The sequence below is a fragment of the Camelus ferus genome, chromosome 30 (assembly GCF_009834535.1).
Source record: "Camelus ferus isolate YT-003-E chromosome 30, BCGSAC_Cfer_1.0, whole genome shotgun sequence".
Taxonomy (NCBI): Eukaryota; Metazoa; Chordata; class Mammalia; order Artiodactyla; family Camelidae; genus Camelus; species Camelus ferus.
Window position 1 is genome coordinate 9,986,038 of NC_045725.1, and position 19,905 is coordinate 10,005,942.

A 19,905-nucleotide genomic window follows, 5' to 3' on the forward strand; every position below is an offset into this window, starting at 1 on the left:
GTGACTGTATTTTTATAGGGCCTTTAAAGAAGCGATTAAAGTTACAGAGAGACTTCTAGGGTGGCCCTAATCCAATCTGACTAGTCTCCTTATATGGAGAGGAAGTGTGGACCCACGGAGTGACACCAGGGACGCGTGCTCACAGAGGAAGGACCACGTGAGGACACAGTGAGAAGGCAGCTGTCTGCAAGTCAAGCAGAGGGGCCTCGGGAGAAACCAGATCTGTCAACACCTCGATCTCGGACTTTCAGCCTCCAGAATTGTGAGAAAATACATTTCTTTTGTTTAATCCTGTGGTATTTTGTCACAGCAGCCCTAGCAGATTAGTGCGGCTGGTCTTCCCTGCAGCAGGTGTTTGCCTGAGGGTGGAAGGCCCCGCCCACAGAAAAGCGTGCCGCCCCCAGAGCTGCTTGGGTTTTCTTTCATTCTTTCACTTATCAGGGGAGGCCTCTGAGCAAAGACCTAAAGGTAGTTGAGGCTGTAGCTCCATAAAGGTGTCAGGTCACAGTTACCGTGAGGCAGAGAGACATGCAAGAGCAGAGGCCCTGAGCTGGGAAGAAAGGCTGGATGAGCACCTGTTGGGAATGTTGCAGAAGGAAACTCTACATTATGTAAGGCGCTCCCAGGGCCCCTGCGTTACAGCTGCGGGAGTCAGCGTTAACCCTGAGTTTGATCAGTGCCACAGGGAGAGTGATTTACTTGGACCCTTCCCTGATGGCTGCGTGCGTGCTGCTAAAACATGGCTGCCCATTATGTGTGCCTAGGCAATCTTTAGGGGCCTTCCCTAGTTGCATTTTGTAGACTTGGTTAAAATGCAAGTTAGTGGAATTACAGTGGGTTGGCAATTTTATATTACCCTCTTCTACTCTAAAAATAAAACGTGGAAGAACGTAATTTGTGACATACTGGGCAGTTATGGAGAACACTGTAACATACTCTAAAAAAAATAATCTGATTCTTTCCAACTTAGCTCAAGAAGTAATGCCCTTAATCTCCCAAACTTGTTAAAGCTGGTATAAAAATAAGGTTATAAATTTGAAAGGGTTCTTACACCTAATTTAATAAAGCAAAAGAGATTTAGTTTTTCCTTTTTATGATGCAAACTCTGTATGAGTCTAATTAAAGACAAAGTTTGTTCTTCATACAACAAGCTGAGAATTATCAAAATTAACACCTAAGGCCCTCATTAAGTAGAAATGCATGTAGGTCAGAAATAGCCATAATAATACAATTTGGAAATTAACAAGTTGAGGATGCGTGTGTTAAATGAGTTATGCAGTTTCCCATTTTGAGAAAAATAAACTCAAACTTATATTTAGATTAATATATAATAGCCACTTGGCCTAGGATATATACATAATAGAAGAAAAACTGATTATCAGTATCAGTCTATCACTTTTATTGGTCGTTTCTACTTTTAGGCCAGACCCATGTGGCAGTGTAATTAATCTATAATAACATACAGATTATATCTCAATGAATAATGAAATAATCATGTGGGCTATCATACAGTTTTAATTTGAGAAGATAGAGGTATATAGTCTTACAGAAAATGTGAAATTAAAGACATTTGGGAGTTCAGTGATTCCAAAGGTGGAAAAAACAAAACAGGCTGCTTAACATGTTCATAAGTATTATACTAAGATGTTTACCTAATGGCACTTTGCCTTTTTAAATGCAGCTTTTGACAACCCATTTCTTATCCTGTTGGCATCAACATAATTCAAGGGAAAATGTTCTTTAGAAAAATTAAATATATCATGGCATATCTTAACCACACTTCTAGATTAACTTGTTTATGCATACTTCCCTTGAGCTGTCTACGGTGGAGATTTAATTTATTTAAGCACAATTTCAAGCCTGGGTGTTTATGCGGTTTCCCTGAAAATGCTATAATGCAAGAGTTAAGATCCGGTCTCTAGCTTCACTACCTGGGCTTGCAGTTCAGCTCCACCACTTCTTATCTGTGCAGACATGGACCACTTAACCGTCTGATGCCTCAGCAAAATTTGGGTAATAGAGGGCTTTTATGAGGATTCAAGGAGTTAATACATGTAAGGCATTTAAGGCAGGCACGGTGCTAGTAAGTGTTTGATACATATTTGCTCCTTTTATTGCATGAGCTGCAGAAAACATCCAGAACAACAGGTGTGCTTAGATGTTTGCTGTATAGCATAGCCCAGCTCAGGGATGCAGTCTGCAGCTGCTGAAGCTAGCTCAGAGGCTAATTCAGACGAGAGAATGACGCATAACTTGCTGAGGCTCAAAGCCTCCTGAGGTCTGCAGGCAGATGGACGGGTGAATTCTGTTGAGCCTTCTGTAACTTTTGACACAAGGTCTGACTCAGGTCCTTTTGCCGCACCTGCCATTTACCACTTTTTGATATTGAACTATGAAGCTACTAATTTCCCATTTCTATGAACATTTTTACTAAGTGCATCAAGTCATGTCACTGCTTAAAAACCTCCAAATGTTCTCCACTGGAGGACAGTAGCCAGGCTGCTTAGCAAGGCATCCAGGTACTTTTCCATCCTCATCTGCTTTGCCTTCACCTTTCCCTGGAATCATTGCCTGTCATGACACCTTCCTCTCATGATCTCTGGTTAGAAAGTGACTGACAGCAATCACATGTGCAAGCATGGAAGTGGATTTTTCTCCAGTCAAGACTCCCGTGGCTTCAGCCCTGACTCGCATTTTAACTGCAACCATTGTGAGAGACCTTGAGACAGGACCAGCCAATTAAGCTGCTCCCAAATCCCTGACCCACAGAAACAGTGAAAAAAATATTTGTTGTCTTGGGGTTCTTTGTTACATAGCAGTTGATAACTAGTATACAAATAAAGAAGAATTGACAAGACACACGTAAGGAACTTGGAACCTTCCACTCTGTTTTGACAAGTAAACCATGAACGGGCTGAAAAATCAACAACTCTTCTTAGATCCATGAGAGAGGGGAAGACACAGGACAAACCATTGTCTCAAGCTTGGAGAGACTCAAGCTCAAGTTAAGAAGTTGGAAGAAGAGCTGAGGTTAGAGAAGGTGTCCACCGCTCTGCTAGCTTTTGGGCTGGTAGACAGAGTGGGAGAGCAGCCCTGGCCACTAACCCTTTACATTGACCACCGTGCTGTTCTAAAGGTATTGACCCTCTGGCTTGGACAGTGGGAAGCCAGGACTGGGGTGGTGGTGGTGTTGATTGTCATGAATAAATTCTTTCAGGATGTGTGGAAAGACATTTAGGTTCACCTGCAAGAGCCTGAGGCAGTCCTCACTGTTTTCCTAGTCCCAGCTGCTGAGACATCGACCCCTCCTGGCAAGCAGAAGTCTGATGCCCTAGCCTGGGTGCGAGCCCTCACAACTGACCCTTCAGGAGGTAGAGCAGATGGGCTGCAGAAGAAGCGTGACCACCACAGCGCCTGGGAGCGATGGTCAACTGCCAAGGATGCCAGATTGCCCTTGAAATACAGTGACTCAGTTAATGCCGAGGAGCATGGCCTGTGTGTTCTGAACGACTCAGGGCAACTGCCAAAGGAGTCCAGTAAGACACTGGCAAATTGGTTACATCGGCCTGCTCTTTCTCAGTGAGGTTTCGTTTATGTGGACTCCCAATCTGACCTCACTTAAGCTTTCTCCTGTCATTGTGGAAACCGACCCGCTGCCATCAGGGAAGTGGAGAGGCTGAGTACTGTGTAGGGGTCCTCTCCTCAAATAAACAGCGATCGGGGCTCACATTTTAAAGGTCATGATGTGCGAGACTGGGCAGAACAACATGATGCTGAGTGGAGTGTCCATCTCTTCTGTAACTCACAAATGGTAGGGTTAATAGAAAGGAAAAATGGAATATTAGGGCGGCAGCAGGCCCTCCTGGTAGGTCATTCAAGTGTATTAAACCCTGAGAGAGTACCCGGCCACGGTGGTTTTACTTATTAGCAAAATTTTCTTCATCTGTAATTTTTGTCGTGAAACAAAAAGCAACTATCCAATAGAGCAATTCCAATTTTTTTTTGTACTTTAACTTTTCAAGTTAAGTGCAGTAAATTTTAAGTATTAAATAATTGTCATATTTTCTTTAAATTGTTAGATAATTTTATTTAGCATTAATTTTGTGTTAGTATTTTCTTTAAAGCTTCCTATTATCAAATATATAATAGGACATTTGAATTTCTGCTTGAAATGTTGAAAGGAAGAAATCATTTTACATTTTATTTGTGATGGTTATTTTCCTGTGCTGGGTTGTCTAGGCTGTCATACCTCGTTATTTAAACACTAATCTCAATATTTCTGGGAAGGTGTTTTGTAGATGTGGTAAAATTTACAATAAATTAAATTTAAGTAAAGAAGATTATCCTCCATGATATGGGTGCACCTCATCTAATAAGTTGAATGCTTTAAGAGAAAAGAAAACTAAAATGTCCCAAAAAAGAAGAAATTCTTACTTAAAGACTGCAGCCTCATTTCCTCCAGTCTGCAGCCCTGCTCTGCAGTTTTCAGACTTGCCAGCTACAGCAATCACATCAGTCAGTTCCTTAAAATAAATCTCTGAACACACACACACACACACACACAAAACTTCTTGATTTTGTTTCTCTAGAGAACCCTGACTGATCAAGTATTGAAATATATCATCTTGCTGGAGTATTTGTACATAATGTTAATACATACTATTAGTATTATATCTTTACCAGAAAACTTTAGAACTTCTAGTTCACCCTATAACAGAAAAAAAAAAAGATTTATTGCTTATTAGTATGTTTTTGGTTATTCCTGAAGATTAATAAATGTCAGGAGTTTGGAAACATGAAAGCCATTTCAGGACAGATAAGAAATGGAATGGAGCTTAAACAGGTCAAATCCAGTTATGGTTGGAGGCTTTATTCTCACAGTCTTCTTGGAGGCTCCTGGGACTGCTGAGGAGAAAGGGCTGGAAACCATCAGAGGAGGACTTTACTGCTAATCCCAACTCCCAGTCGTCAACTATCTGGCTGCCCTTCCATTCATTTTATGTATCAGGTCTCTATACGCAACTTTCCTTGAACATAGAATCCCACTGCTGAAGTCTGAAAAACACTGCTTTGACAGATAAGTTACAGTCAATTTAGGTAGGAGGCGTCTGGATAACAGAAGTGGGGAAATGAATATTGCATAAACACCTCTCCCTCCTTTTGAAGAAAACGTCAGAATTTGTCAAGTCTAAGTTTTGGAGATTTTTTTTCTCTATAAAAGCAAACAGCCTTTATTTTAAACAGAAGAGTTTTCCCAATTCACAAACTTTCTTCAGAGTTGTTTTGAAATATACAGGATCTCAAAGAGAATTATCAATTATCAGAATTAATTTTATGAAAGGAAACTGTAGTCATTTTAGTGAGAAAGCCATATGAACAAACATAGCATTATCCTGAATTAATATTTTCTTTCCTCTGTTACACTAATTGTTTCAGAATCTTACAGAGCTAGGTTTATCCTAGCCTTTGCCACATTCTGCTTCTGTAGTTAAGATTCTGCCAAGTTTTCCACTCTAATAAAATCTCTGTTTGGGGATTTATAATTTAATTTCAAGTCTTCCCTATGGAATGACATTTCGTAGACAACCTTGCCTGGGAGATAGCTTCTTTATTTTGAATTCAGAGGAATATGCCAAGTAGGTTTTTCAGTAGTATATCTATAGTTCATCTTTTCATTTAATAAGAATATTATGTTTATTTTTTTATAAAAGCAACTAATTTAATATAAGGACTCTTTATAGAAAACATGACACAAGAACAAGAAAATCTTTACTCAACTGTCATCAAAATAATGCACAGAGGCTTAGTTTTTTGATACACTCAAGCCTTAAGTTTCTAAATAATTTAGTGTGACCTTACATTCTTAGAGAATGGAGGAATTTCCTGAGGCTAAGCCAGTTAAAGTTGCTTGGCATTTGTGCTATTTTTGGAGGTAATAAGCTATTCCCTCCTTGTTCAGTGTCACAGACCCTAGTGTTTACACCATATTACAAAACCTGATGACAGACAGCACAGCAACAGCTGGCAGCGTGACCTTTCTTTCCCTTAGTGATTCCGTACAAAGCTGGCACTTTCTTTTTACACCATCTTTCTGTACTTTTCCTCCTTATAGTCTTAGCTTTAGCCACTGTAGGTTAGAGAATTAAGTGAGATTATACGTGTAAGACACTACAAAGTGCAAATAAAACGTATTTATGTTTTCGGTGGCTGCCTAAATGATTAGCTTCCTGATGCCTGAATTTTATTGTTTGGTTCAATAGGCAGCCGGGTAAAGCGGGAAGAGTACAGGCCATGACAGTAGGCCGATCTGGATTTGAATGTGTGTCAAGACACCAAACTAGTAATATCTGGTGGCAAAGGGGTTTGACCTCTCTGCACTTCAGTTCTGTCATCTGGACACTGGGGATGATAAAACCCACTTCTGGTTTTGTTTTTATGGGTTATAAAGAGTTGGCACCCAAGGGGCATTCAGTGCATTGGAGTTATAGTAACAATAGTAAGGATTAATTTCTAAGAAAAGATAATATTCTGAAAACTTTAATTTTTACAATTTCAATGCTTGCTAAGAGTGTAATGGTCTGTACTATTTCATTCATCACTGCTACTACTGTAGGATGGGTAAGGAACAATTATCAGGGATAACCTGGAATATGGCCAAGTGAAGGTCTACCTCTTAGGTGTTCACTGGCAGGTACTCAGGGCTCTGTGTTATTTACACACTTTTCTGCCACTCTGTGGGTAACTTTATGTTGATTACTGTGTTCATCAGAGCCTGGACAGTGGCAGAAAGAAATGAGAAGAGAAAATATTTTTTTATCAATCCCAGTTTTTTTTAAAAAAAAACACTCTAGTAAAAAGAAAAATTCTTGGGGAAAAAAAGTTGTTCAGATTAACAAATAGAGTTCAGGTTTCTCTGCATAGCAGGAAATACTAGAAAACTGACGGGCTTAGCATCAAACAGGCCTGGATTTAAATTTCAGCTCTGAGGTTCTCACTTCCCTTTCCTTATTTGAGCAATTAGACTGCAGAGGGACTAACCTGACACATAACAAAAAGGACCAGAGTCTATGAGGATGATGGGCTGAAGCTAGTTGTATACACTTGTTGGATAAGATGTCCACATGCTGTAATATCACTGTAAGAATTACTTTCACCCATAACATCAGTGCTCAGACACTTTGTGGAACAGCAGGGCAAGCTATTTCGAGAGATGTTCAGACTCCATTACAGACAATCTAAGCTGGATGAAATTTTGAAATAAAATCCTAAATTCTGATTGATTCTTTCCCATAGCTTATAAACTTCAGGGTAATGCAGCTCTAATATCTGTCTGCATCCTGCTTTTAAAACCCTCAGTACTCAGTGGCTTGTCTGCTCTCTCACCTGCCTGGGCTGAGTCAAGCAGGTATTATCTTGATGGACTGTAAGCAACGTTGGCTTTTTATCTCAGAAGGAATCAAGAGTGGGGCAGAAATCTCAACATATTTTGTTCTCTGAGACATAGACACCAGTCATTCAAAAAAATATAGCAGACACTTTCAGGTAACTAAGTAACAGTGAACCCAACAATAATTAATAATAAATCTGTACACACTTTAGTTTACAGAGCAATATCCTTTTGTATTTTACTGCTGATCTGTACAGGGTACCAAAAGGGAAGCCAAACAGTGGTTAAACTAATAGTTCATTGCTTCTAGAATACACTAGTATTAAGCAGAAGGATAATAATTACAAATTGATTTTCTACCAAATGGAAAAGCTATGTTAAGCATGATGGGAAAAAAGTATAGTCAAGTTTTTACCAACAAGAAGCTTATAATCTAGTAACTATCCTTTTGTATCAAATGTCATATTTTATGTTATTTCTTTTTTTGGAAAGGGTGTAAACTGTAATCTTAAAAGTGACGCTGGTCACATTCTGCACTGCTTAAAATGATAAAAAAAAAAAAAACAACTTCACTATATGCCTGAAGAAATCAGTTTTTCTTAAACCTAGTCTTCTAAATGATAATTTTATCATAAATATTTAAAACATAAGAGTACTACATTCAAAACAAGCAATAAGACAAAGAGCAGCCTTCAAACCCAAACATCTGGAGAGTTCATTATCTGCCTTGTGCATTCCCCCAACTAGATGTGCCTTTCATACAGAAGAGTTTATTAAGAGCAGGGTAAACTAAAGGCTATTTTGGCAGTCAGGGAAAATTGTCCTGCATCTTTGAGAAATATCAGGAGACTCCATTGTTTTCTCCTGTGCTGCATCAGGTCTCCATCAGGAAGAGTTTTGTGGGTTAGCAAACATAACCTTATGCTCTCAATCAAATCGCTCCTTCATTCATATGTAATATCAACGATGTCACCTGCACTGTTGTTTCTGAGCAATGTACGGATGTAGCATGATTGATACCGAATTGAGGGAAGCAGGAATTACTGATAATGGGAGTGCATTTAGTTGGTTTTGTTTCTGTTTGGTAGCAGTGGTAGGTTGTATATTTGTGGAAAGGAGGCAGAGGAAGAGAAAGAATAGAGCTTCTTTTTCTCTAAATCGAAAAGTCAAACCACAGTAATACACTCAGAGATGAGGATTTGAAAAAACAGATAGAGAAAAGCAAACTAAACAAATTGATAAAAGAGGTTAGTGAACTACTCCTAATTTTAAAAATCATATAATCATATAAATGTGTAATACGAACTTTAGCAAAATAAAGAATACCTATTTCAAAGTGACAATTACCATTAAACCTCTGGTAAACAATAAGGCAAATTCATTAAAATCAGAACAGTTAAATAAATACCTAGTTTTATCATAATTACTTAATAATATTATGTAAATATAATTCAATGCAATGAGATGAAAGTGCAGAAATCAAAGAATTACATGCTAGAAATGAGCCAATTAAATTATTTGCACATCCTGTGATTATGCAGAAACTATGCCACAAAATCAAGTAAAACACTATTCAAATTCATTAAAAATTAGGGAAAACGAGAAACATAAAATTAGCACACATAAATGAATATAAGATTATTCTAAACAGAACAAAGGGGTAATGTATATTAACACCAGGTGCTGGTGCTGGAGAAGGCACAATATGGCAGACTTAATTTTTTAAAGTTTTTATTCAGTGCACAATGTACTATCTACTTATATATGCCTCAATTATTAGAGGTACTAAAAGTCTGATAACTTTTAATCATAATTAAAAATTTTAATGTTTATCTTTTTTCTGGATTTGACTGCTTAATTAGGTACCATGTAAAGAAGTAAGATTTGGAGCAGAGGTTCGTAACAGTGGCCAGTAGACATAAAGGAATCCATGATTTTCTTTTAGAGGAGCCAGCAACTCCTTAAATTTTTATGTAATATTTTACATGTTTGTTTTATGTGTCCTCTTCAGAAGAGTATCCACCACTTAGTGTAGTCTGAGATTCAGAACATGTTAATTGCTGTAAGGTATCTAAATAATATCATCAAGGTATTTGATATGTATTTTTTCAACCCCTTTATCATAAAAAAAAAATGAAGTATATGAACTGCTTGTGTATAATTTATAAAAATTGGTGATGATGTGCTAAAATGTAAAATTAAAAATAAAAAGTCTCAATTAAAAATATTTACCAGTTAAAATAAAATACACATTCGCTAATACATGTACATGTGCTACTTAAAAATAAATGTAAAGTGAAATATGAAAAATGGATGTGAACAAAAGAACAAAATCTCCCTGGGGAATAGCAAAGGAGGTTTGAGTAAGTAGAGAGATATAACAGCATGATCCTGGGAAGAAAGATTCAGTTTTTTTCCGAATTAAACAATCAATTGAATTTTCTTTCAAATTGGTAGGTTCTTAGAAATCAAAAGAATGAAACAATGTTTACAATAATAGTAATAATTGCTCAAACAGACATTAATTTGTAATATTTCCAACTGTTCTACAACAATCTAAAGCAAATAATTTCTTTTAGTAACAACACAAAAATCTAGTTACTTGAACTCTTTCGCAAATAGTCTGATGGCTTCTTTGCACATGCAAGACTTGTACTACCAGATGGCTCCCAGTTACTAACATGTGGTCCCACTGATAGAATGGAGAGAAAAATCAGTTTAAAAAGAAAAATTCAGAAACAATACTTATCAAAAGCTATCTGTTAAAATCTTCTTGGTTATTATTTTGAAGTACGATTTTGAGTTATTTTTATCTTCTTTATAGTGTTCTGATTCTGAACTATAAAGAAAGGACGTCGATTGGAATTAAATGAAGATAAAAAGTTTTCTATTTTATAAAAATCTTTAAAAAGCACATAATTAAATTATATTGAAACAAAAGAATTATAAATAATCAAAATGAAAAAAGTATAGATTTTCATTCATACAAATTGGAAAATTAAAACTCAATATAAAAATGGGGAAAAATTGCAAAAGTGATGAAAATAGTTAATGGCCCATATAAATTGCTTATAAATATTTAAAATTAATGTATACAGTAGGCTTATGAAGAATTCTCCATTGTCACTAAAAATAAAAAGAAAATGAAACTCAGACCTTGTCATACCACTGCTCCTTCTGCTGGGTCCCTCCTTAATAAAATTTGAAGTCCCTGTCATAGCCTGTGGGGCTATAGGTGATCTTCAAGGAGTACCCCTCCCCTCCACCACCTCTTGGGCCCCGTAAGACATAGTCCCCTTCCTCACTCTCATTAGAGGAGTTTCCTTGCTCTTCTTTCTACTTCCCAAGCGTTTCACATCTCAGAGACTTTGTACTTGATGCTTATTCTGCTTGGAGGACTCAGATCCTGGAAACTACCTGCATGCCTCCCTTCTCATTACCTTCTGGTCATTGGTCATTCTTCACATGTCACCTTATCAGAGAGGTTTTCTCTGATCAATCTTCATAAAATAAACCTGGTTGTCTGCATAGTACTCTTAACCCCCTGATGACATATATACATATAGTAGATACAATAGATGTTATATATTATGTAAAATGCTATGTATGTAGTCTATTTATATTATATGATGTAAAAATACAGTAAATGTACTTTTTTCTTGTTTGTAGTTTTTTATCCCAACTAGACTGCAAGTTCATGAAAGCTACTCATGTTGTGCATTCCTGTATCTCCAGTGACTAAAAGAGCATCTGGCAATTAGTAAATCTCAATAAACATGAGTTGAATTAAGCTAAAATAATGATTCAACATTTCCTACCATCAAATCTGCAAAGATTTTAACCTCTTATTGTTAATACTGATGAGATTGCACTTAGTATGTATTTCCACTTAGTGCTGATAGCCATTCTGGAAAACAGTTTGAAAAATTATATCCAGAGTCTTTAAAATGTTCATAATTTTGACCTAGTCATTATTTGTCTAGGAAGTAGAAGAATATGCAGGGCTATTTATGAGAATTTTCATCATGGGTTGTTCAAAATAGAAGCCATTGAAAGAAAACTAGATGTCTAATAATATTGCAAAATCCAACTGTATTACATAATATCCATATGATGGAATTTAATGAAAATCATTTTTTTCATGTAAAATTTACTGACATAGGAAATTGAAATAAATAAATTGTTCAGTGAAAAATGGAAATTAAAAATGTGTTTATAATGTATCGTCTCCACTTTGCTTAAATAGAGATCAAAATAAATATATATGCAAATACACATGAAATGGAAAATCATTTGAAAGATTTATACCAAATGATATCATTAGAAATATTTACCAAATATTTTCGTTTTTCCCAGCCTTTGGGGGGATTGCCTGACTTATCCCCTTGCAAGTAGGTATCCTAACGCACTTGGCTTAACTGATCGCAGGTGAGGACCCTACTCCCCAAGGGCATGTAGCCTGAGTGGGTAATGACTCTATATTCCATTATGTAGCTGAGGTTTGGGGATTGGTTTATACTTAAGCATTCTGGTTCATACAGACTTTTATAAATGGGTATCTCGAGTAATATGAGTATGGGTGGTGCCCGTTTTGTTTCCTCCATGTTATTTCACATTTTGCAGAATTTCTAAAATAGTCTGTATTTTTACTCATTAAAAACTTGCTTCAAAAAGATGGACGATGAGAACCAGATTGCAGTGAACCAGATTGCAGCCTCGCACTACGAAATGACTGTGTGAAACCCTTCTCGAAGCTAATGTTTTTCAGTTTCTCATGTAATTTTTTTTAATATTTTGAATTGGTACTCCTTATTTTGGTCCCCAATTTGTGTTTTTTTCCTCAGTATTCTTCTAGTAGTTAGTCTTGATAAATCTAAAGAAATGCTAGTATGTGACATTTTTGGAAAACATACATACTAAGAGCTTTACATACATTTTGTAATTTAATTCACGCATAGGCATACAAGTTAGGCACAATGACTGTGTCCTTTTTACTGAGGTGTAAACATAGACTCAGTGGAATAAGATGACTTGTCCGATAGTTACAAAGAGGAAAATCTGGAATAATCACTGCATGGGACACTTTAGATGGGCCTTATTTCCTGCTACTTTCTGCTTTTTGTTACTGTGCGTTTAGCCCTTTTGCTGTGATAACCAGGTATCTGGCTAATGACACGTAGATTGTAAAAGATTAAATGTAAGGAACCAATACGTGTGCCATAGGTCTGGAAAGGCTTGAGTTCCCAGGGGTATGAAATTATGTAAAATACAGAAACAGGGATCTGGCTGCTACTAATAATTCTCTTATTATGTATTAAGTCTAATTGCTGTAGAAGTTAGGTTCCTTCTCTTCTTTTCCTCTGCCCATTAAAATGAAACTGTAACTCTAGGATAGGCTTATTAAAGGGAAGGACAATAAAATATTAACTCAAAAAAAGAGTGATGTGATCTTAATTAAAGTTGTTATTTCTGTTCTACTGCTGTGCAGGGAATTCAAGAGGGAACAAGTGCCAAGACTCATCGTGGGGGTCAGTAGAAATCTGAGGATCTCATTTAAATGGTCTGAGGAATACTTACATAATTACTAATTTTCTTTCTTTTAAAAATAGTATTAATTTTTAATATTCTCAACTAATATACTGTTGAATGGTCCTATTTAAGAAAAATATAGTAGTTAGACGCCAAAGGTGACATGGATGTGACTGTATGCCTACCATAATATACACTCTTTCTAGGTAATTATCTTTCTTAAGTGGCCTTTTCTAATTATAGCATTCATACATGTTCATTTTTGAAGATGCAGCCTCTACTAAAATATAACGCAGTTTCCCTCCAGTGTTTTGTATAATAATAATAATTTAAGTATTTTAGAATAGCTTTAGATTTAGAGAAAAATTGTGAAAGTAGTACAGAGAGTTCCTATAAACTCCATACTCTTTCCCCTGTTGTTGAAAGATTGTATTAGAATGGGACTTTTGTCACAATTAATGAACCAATAATGATACATTATTGCTAACTAAAGGCCATACTGTATTTCAGTTATCTTGGTTTTTCCTAGGATGCCATCCAAGATACCACATTACATTTATTTATTACGTTCCTTCAGGCTTCTCTTTACTGTGTCAATTTCTCAGAAATTTCTTGGTTTTAATGCCCTAAGAATTTGGACAAATACTGTAGAATCTGTCTCAGTTAGTATCAGCCTAATGTTTTTCTCAACCATGCAAAATAGTTCTTAGTTACCATAGACATGGTGACTTACACTGGTTTTTAATTTGAGCCTGTTTTTCATACCTGGAATAAAACCCACTTGATCGTGATCCATAATTCTTTTCGTATATGGTTGGATTCATTATACTAACATTTTGTTTAGAAGTTTTGTACTGATGTTTATGAGAAATACTGATCTGTAGATTTCCTTTCTTGTAACGTCTCTGTCTAGCCCTTGTAATAGGATAATGCTGGCCTCATCAGATGGGTAAGCGTCCCCTCTTCTGTTTTCTGGAAGAAACCGTGAATTTGGCACAATTTCTGTATGCAGCAGAAGTGGAAGTATCTGGGCCTAGTGTTTTCTTTAGTGGAAGTTTATTAAATATTGATCCAAGTTCTTTAAGAGAAAAAGAGCTATACGGATTATCTGTTTCTCCTTGTGTGAGCTTTGGTACTTTCTGTTATCAAATTTGTGTGCAGACAGTTGTACATAGTATTAATTTATTATCCTTTTAATGTTCATGGGCCCAATCGTGATGACCCTCCTTCACTTCTGATATTGTTAAGTTCTAAATTTTGCTCTTTTGGCGGCGGGAGTGAGGGTTACTCTGACTATAGGTTTACAATTTTATTGGTCTTTTCAAGGAACTAGCTGAAAAAAATTCTTTTATTTTCCTGACTTTAATTTTATTGATTTTCACTCTAATCTTATTACTTATTTTCTTCTACTTGATGGATGCTTAAATTGTTCTTTTCCTAGTTTCTTTAGGTGGTGGCTTGCTCAGTTATTGATTTTAGATCATTTCTTTGCTACTGTATGCATTTAATGCTATAAATCCACCCCCCCCACCCTGCCAAGCATTGCTTTCACTGCATTCCACAAATTTTTATGTTTTATTTCTATTTTCATTAGTTCATAGTATTTTTAAATTTATCTTGAGACTTCCTCACGACCCATGTGTTACTTAAAAATGTTTTTAATTTCCTAATATTTGGAATTTTTTCCAAATATCTGTTATTGATTACTAGTTTAATTCCATTGTGGTCTGTCTTGGTGAGTGTTTCATGTGAACTTGAGAAAATATATTCTTTTGCTGTTAGTTATAATATTTTATAAATTTCATTTAAGTAAGTTGAACTTATGCTATTCAAGCCATCTATACCTTACTGATTTTCTACCTTCACTATTTTTATATTTATATTACTAAGAAAGGTATGTTGAAGTTGAGCTATAATTTTTATCTGCTTCTATTTTCGTTTCTATACATTTTAGCCTCATGTATTTTGGCACTCTTGTTGGGTACATGAATGATAATGTTTTTGTTCTGAAGTTCTCGTTATCTGAAAGTAATGTGGCTGCTTCCATTTTCTTTTGATTACTATTAGCATAGCATAACTTTCTCCCTTCCTTTATTTTGAACCTATCTATTTCTTATTTAAAATAAGTCCTTGTATACAGCATAAACTTGGGTATTCTTTATTTATTCACTCTTACAGCCTGTCTTTTATATGTATATTGTGAAATTCATAATGTAATTATTGATAGGGCTGGATTAATAACTACCATGTTTGTAACTCTTTCTGTTCCTTACATTTGTATTTGCTTCTCCATCCTAGCCTCATTCTTTTTCTGAGTTCTTTGGTTTTAATTGAGCATTTGTTTGTTTTCATTTTATCAATAACTGGCATATCAAGTACACTTTAAAAAAATTTTAAGTTTGCAATATACATTTTAAACTAATCTAAGTCTACATTTCAAAATACCATATTGCTTCATGTGTAGTCCATGTACCTTCTAACAGAGAATCCCCAGCTCTCCCATCTTCCCTGTCACCACTTTTTATATATGCCATTCATTTCAATTATCCATACAATGTAATCATCCATATATTGTTATTACTATAGACAAACAGCCACCATTTAGATCAATTTAGAATAAGAAAAATAAGATATTTTATTTCCCTTCTTTTACTCCTTCTCTGATAGCTCCGTTTTTCTTTATGTAGCTTATAGTTTCTGACAGACATCACCTGCCCAACAAACGTTTTAAAAAACGTTTCTCGCAAGGCAGACGCACTGTGATGAACTCCCTCAGTTTCTGTTTGCCTGTGAAAGTATTTCTCTTTCACTTTTGAAAGAAAATTTTACTGGATATAGAATTCTGAGTTGTCAGGGTTTTTTTTTTGGAGCACTTTAGTTAGTTCACACCATTGTCTGCTTCCTTGCATGGCTCTTCATGAGAAGTCTGCTGTGCTGTGAGACTCTGCACAGTCTCAGGGACAGCAGGAGAATGCTGAAGAAGGACAGAATAACCCCTTACTGCATTTATGGCATGTAGCAGGGCTGACCCATTAAATTAACTCTTCAACACATAGTCATTTAATGTCTGCTCTTTGCCTGTCGCTTCTGTGATACAGGGATAAACAGCACAAAGAGAATTTTTTTTTTTTGATCATTTCTATTATTTCCAACTCACTGGTTTAGAATCCACAGGCTTTTAAGGTAAGTTGTTGTTAGTGTGCCACTTTAATGATTCTACCCTAAATAAAATAAATTCCTATGACCTTTAGCAATCAAAGACATTTTATTGAAAAGCAACGGAGTGTTTCAGAGCACAGAGCCAAACAGCTTGTGTGAAACATTGTTGAATTGCTCATATGACCCTGGGCTAATTACTTACTCCCTCTATGACTGTTTCCTCATCTGTAAATGGGGGCAGTAATGATGCTCCTGCCTCATTGGGTAGTTGTAAAGATTCGAGGAATTGACAGGGTAACAAGCACTTAGAACAGTGTTGGGCTCTGGTAAGGACTATGTAAGTACAGGCTATTACTTAGACACTGATCATGATTTTTTATGCCAAGTACAATTTTTACATCATTCTCATCTTTGTAAGTAATGGTTTAATTAGGGGAGTGAATGGTTTACAATGAATAAGAAACACTATCTTCTTCAGTATTTTTATTATACTCTTCATCAGAAATGAGAGAACTCAAGTGGCATTTAAAGAATAATAATAAAATTTCATTCTTATTATGTCTATGACCCAAAGTACTCTTTTTTAAAAATTTAACTCCTTAATGATGTTTCAGTAAGAGAATATGAATGTATTCCAGAGTATCGGGGAATGGTACAAATAATGGAATCCATTCTGGCCTTTTGCCCTATTCAAGAGATTAAAACAGAGAATCGTATGTCCACATGCATTGAAAGCTGGCCCACAGGAAGCAAGAGAAACTGGGTGTGAATATAAAGGACCCATCATATGGACTATAAATACTCCTTTATCTTCTGAAGGCTCTTTTTTGAGTTAGGTTTCGCATGATTGCTTCCGTGCCATTAGCAGTGAGTCTATTCGAATAAAAATAAAAAGTAGCACTTAAAAATCCTCTTTGGCACTTCAAAAGGCCATATATTAGAGAGCTAATTGGTATAGCTTTTACAACTTTCACATTGATTTTTTTTTTTCCCCATTGATTTTTTTCCTTCCTTTGAGCTGTCTTTTCATCCTGCTACTGCTATGAGTTCTGCTTCTCAGTTCTTGGGGGAGTAGATTGCATGCAAGGAAGATGGTGAAAGTGACAAGTTTCCCAAGAACTTTTGTTCTTCTGTCCTGCCACATTTTAATTTCAGACAAGTAGAACTAGTTGAGTGTCTACTGATTGGACTATGTTGGAAATTTTTCTATGTCAGAGACTTAGGAGTCTCCATGAAAATGAGATACTCTGGCAATTCTGCCTGGGAGCACTGAATTTCTGTTTTGCAGAGAAAGAGTCTCCCACCTTTAAAAAATTGAAGAATGACAAGATTTACTTGTGAAAGCTAATTTCCTTCTACACATAGAGTCGTGAGCTAAATGGGAAATGTATTTTAGCATTTCAGGAATGGGTATTCTATATTCTGTCATCATTATCATCATCATCAAAAACCAGTGTAGGTATCAGATGTCTGCTTACATGACTTCTTGTGTTATTACAACTACTTTCAGCAAATTATAAAGGATTTTATTAACATGTAATGTTAGTTTGAGGACAAATATTGTGGAAGATCCTGCAAACAACCTGAAGAATATATGCGAGAAATGCTTCTGAAACACATGATTGCTTCAGACTTGATGTAACATTTAGTGTACTCTCCTCAGCAGGGATTCCAAGGCCTGTCCACTTTCCTCTGACTCCCAGATGAACTAATCACCATCCTTATCCATTACCCTTATTCTATTCAATATTTTTTCATTAAGTAAAACACTCAGTTTTTTAAATTTGGCCATGCTTGAAGTAAGATAGGGCTAGTTTATATAGGGAAGATAGATCCACTGAAGAGATCTTTAAAAGTGAAAATCAACAGACCTTGATGACACATTGATAATGAGAGGGAGGATGACTTGGCAAAGAGAGTTCCCAGGCTTCTGGTTTGAACTGCACTGTAGTTAAGGTTGCCATTCACTAATAATCAAAACATTTGAGGAAGATGTGTTGGTGAGGTGAATACCATGAGTTCAGTTTTGTATATAATGATTCTGAGGTATCTGAGGCACCTTGAAGACATCCAAATAATGATGTCTAGTATACGGTTGGATGTAAAAGTTCAGAACCCAGAAGAGAGACTTGAACCAGATCTGTCATTCTGTCAGTTAGCATCACAGCTGTTGCTCAATGCTCTAAATGTGGGTGAGGCCACCTCAGAAGAGGGCTTGGAATGAAAAGGGAAAAATGTTTAATAGTAAAATTTGAGAGATGTTACTATTCAAGTTTGGGTAGAGAATAGAATAAAGAGCTGGTAAAGGACATCAAGAAAAGTGATGCCACCTCCAGAGTGAGATGTTAATGCAAGTCAAAGGCAATGAGCGCCCTCATAATAAAAGAGGTGTGCAGGAGCTAAACGCAAATTGTACTGTCACTGTCTTTTTTTGCAGTTTTTTTCAATAATATATCTTCTACCACTGTAGAAATTTCCATGTCCTTAGAGTGCCCTTCTGTTCTTTCCCCCTCCAGTGTATGTCCTGAATCATCAATTTATGCTAAACATATTAATACATTTTTAAATTTGCTTATTTTACTGGAAGTTCACTTTTGTCTAATAATGTAAATATATTTCTAAAGGACTAAATGTTTCACTTAAAAAAAATAGTAGTTTCCTTTCTCTATCCTTCCTAATGCCCACGTCTGACACCCAGAGGCAACACGGTCAACTCTTTTGGTTGTTCTAAATAATATGCATATTCTGACGTTTCTTTGTTCATAAGATTCAGATAGTGTCTCCTGAATTTCTTTTCTTGTAGTTGAAGATTTATCTCTGTTAAATATTACCCATGTGCTTGAGTTCCATCTTTCCAATATTTAAAACCTCTTATTGAATTCTTTTCAAATTTTTTTTTATCTTTTAAATTTTCTAATAGTTATCTATTTTGTTGTCGGTTGTTCCTTTTTACCCTGATTTCAGGGATATAATATCTTTGTTTATCTGAAGGTACTAATTAAATATATTTAAAGGTTTTAGTCTGTTCCCTAAATTACCTTTTTTCCACAAACCTTGGTCTCTGTTTGTGTGGTTGGTTTGGTGGGTTGGTTGGTTGGCTGGTTTTGCTTTTCTCTTTCATTGTAGAAGATTCTTCAAACATCTGATAGTTTTTGGCTATCTATGCCTGTATAAGAACAAGACTAAAAAAGCTGATTGAAATCTTGTATGCGGATCAGCCTTGTACACTAGTCACTTTCGCCTAAAGGCGACCAGCTGTGTGCTGCCAGTCCAAGAGCGCCTTTTATTTGGAGAGGCTACAGAGAATACTTCGCACTCTGTGATATTGTGTACGTGTGTGCAGTGTTTATTCCTGGATTGGGGCTTGGCTAGCTAGTATGTGGACTTTCTCAGAATCTTCCTGTTTCCATTCTTAGAGTTCATCCTTGACCTCCACCGTACCTGGGGTCCTCAATCTGGCACGTTGCTGATTCTCACTAACATAGCCCCTCTGTAGCCGCCTGCTGTATGCAGTCAGTGACTTCTTCTGTATCTGACTCCTTTCTGTAAAAACGTGTTCAAACTTGTCATCCATCATTGCCTTTAATCTCATTTTCTTTGCTCATATTAGAGGCGCTTTGATAGAAGAGAAAAATGCACATAGTCTGCACCTTTTGTAACTGGATGACTTCCTCTTTGTCTGTAAAATCATTGTTGTGTTGCCAAAGCCTCGCATATTGTGTGGTTTGTAAAAGGCAACCTGAAATGAACATAACTCATGGTGCCTGGAGAAAATTAATGGATATTTTCTCCTATGAAGAAAATATTATCCCTCATTGCTATTACTATTA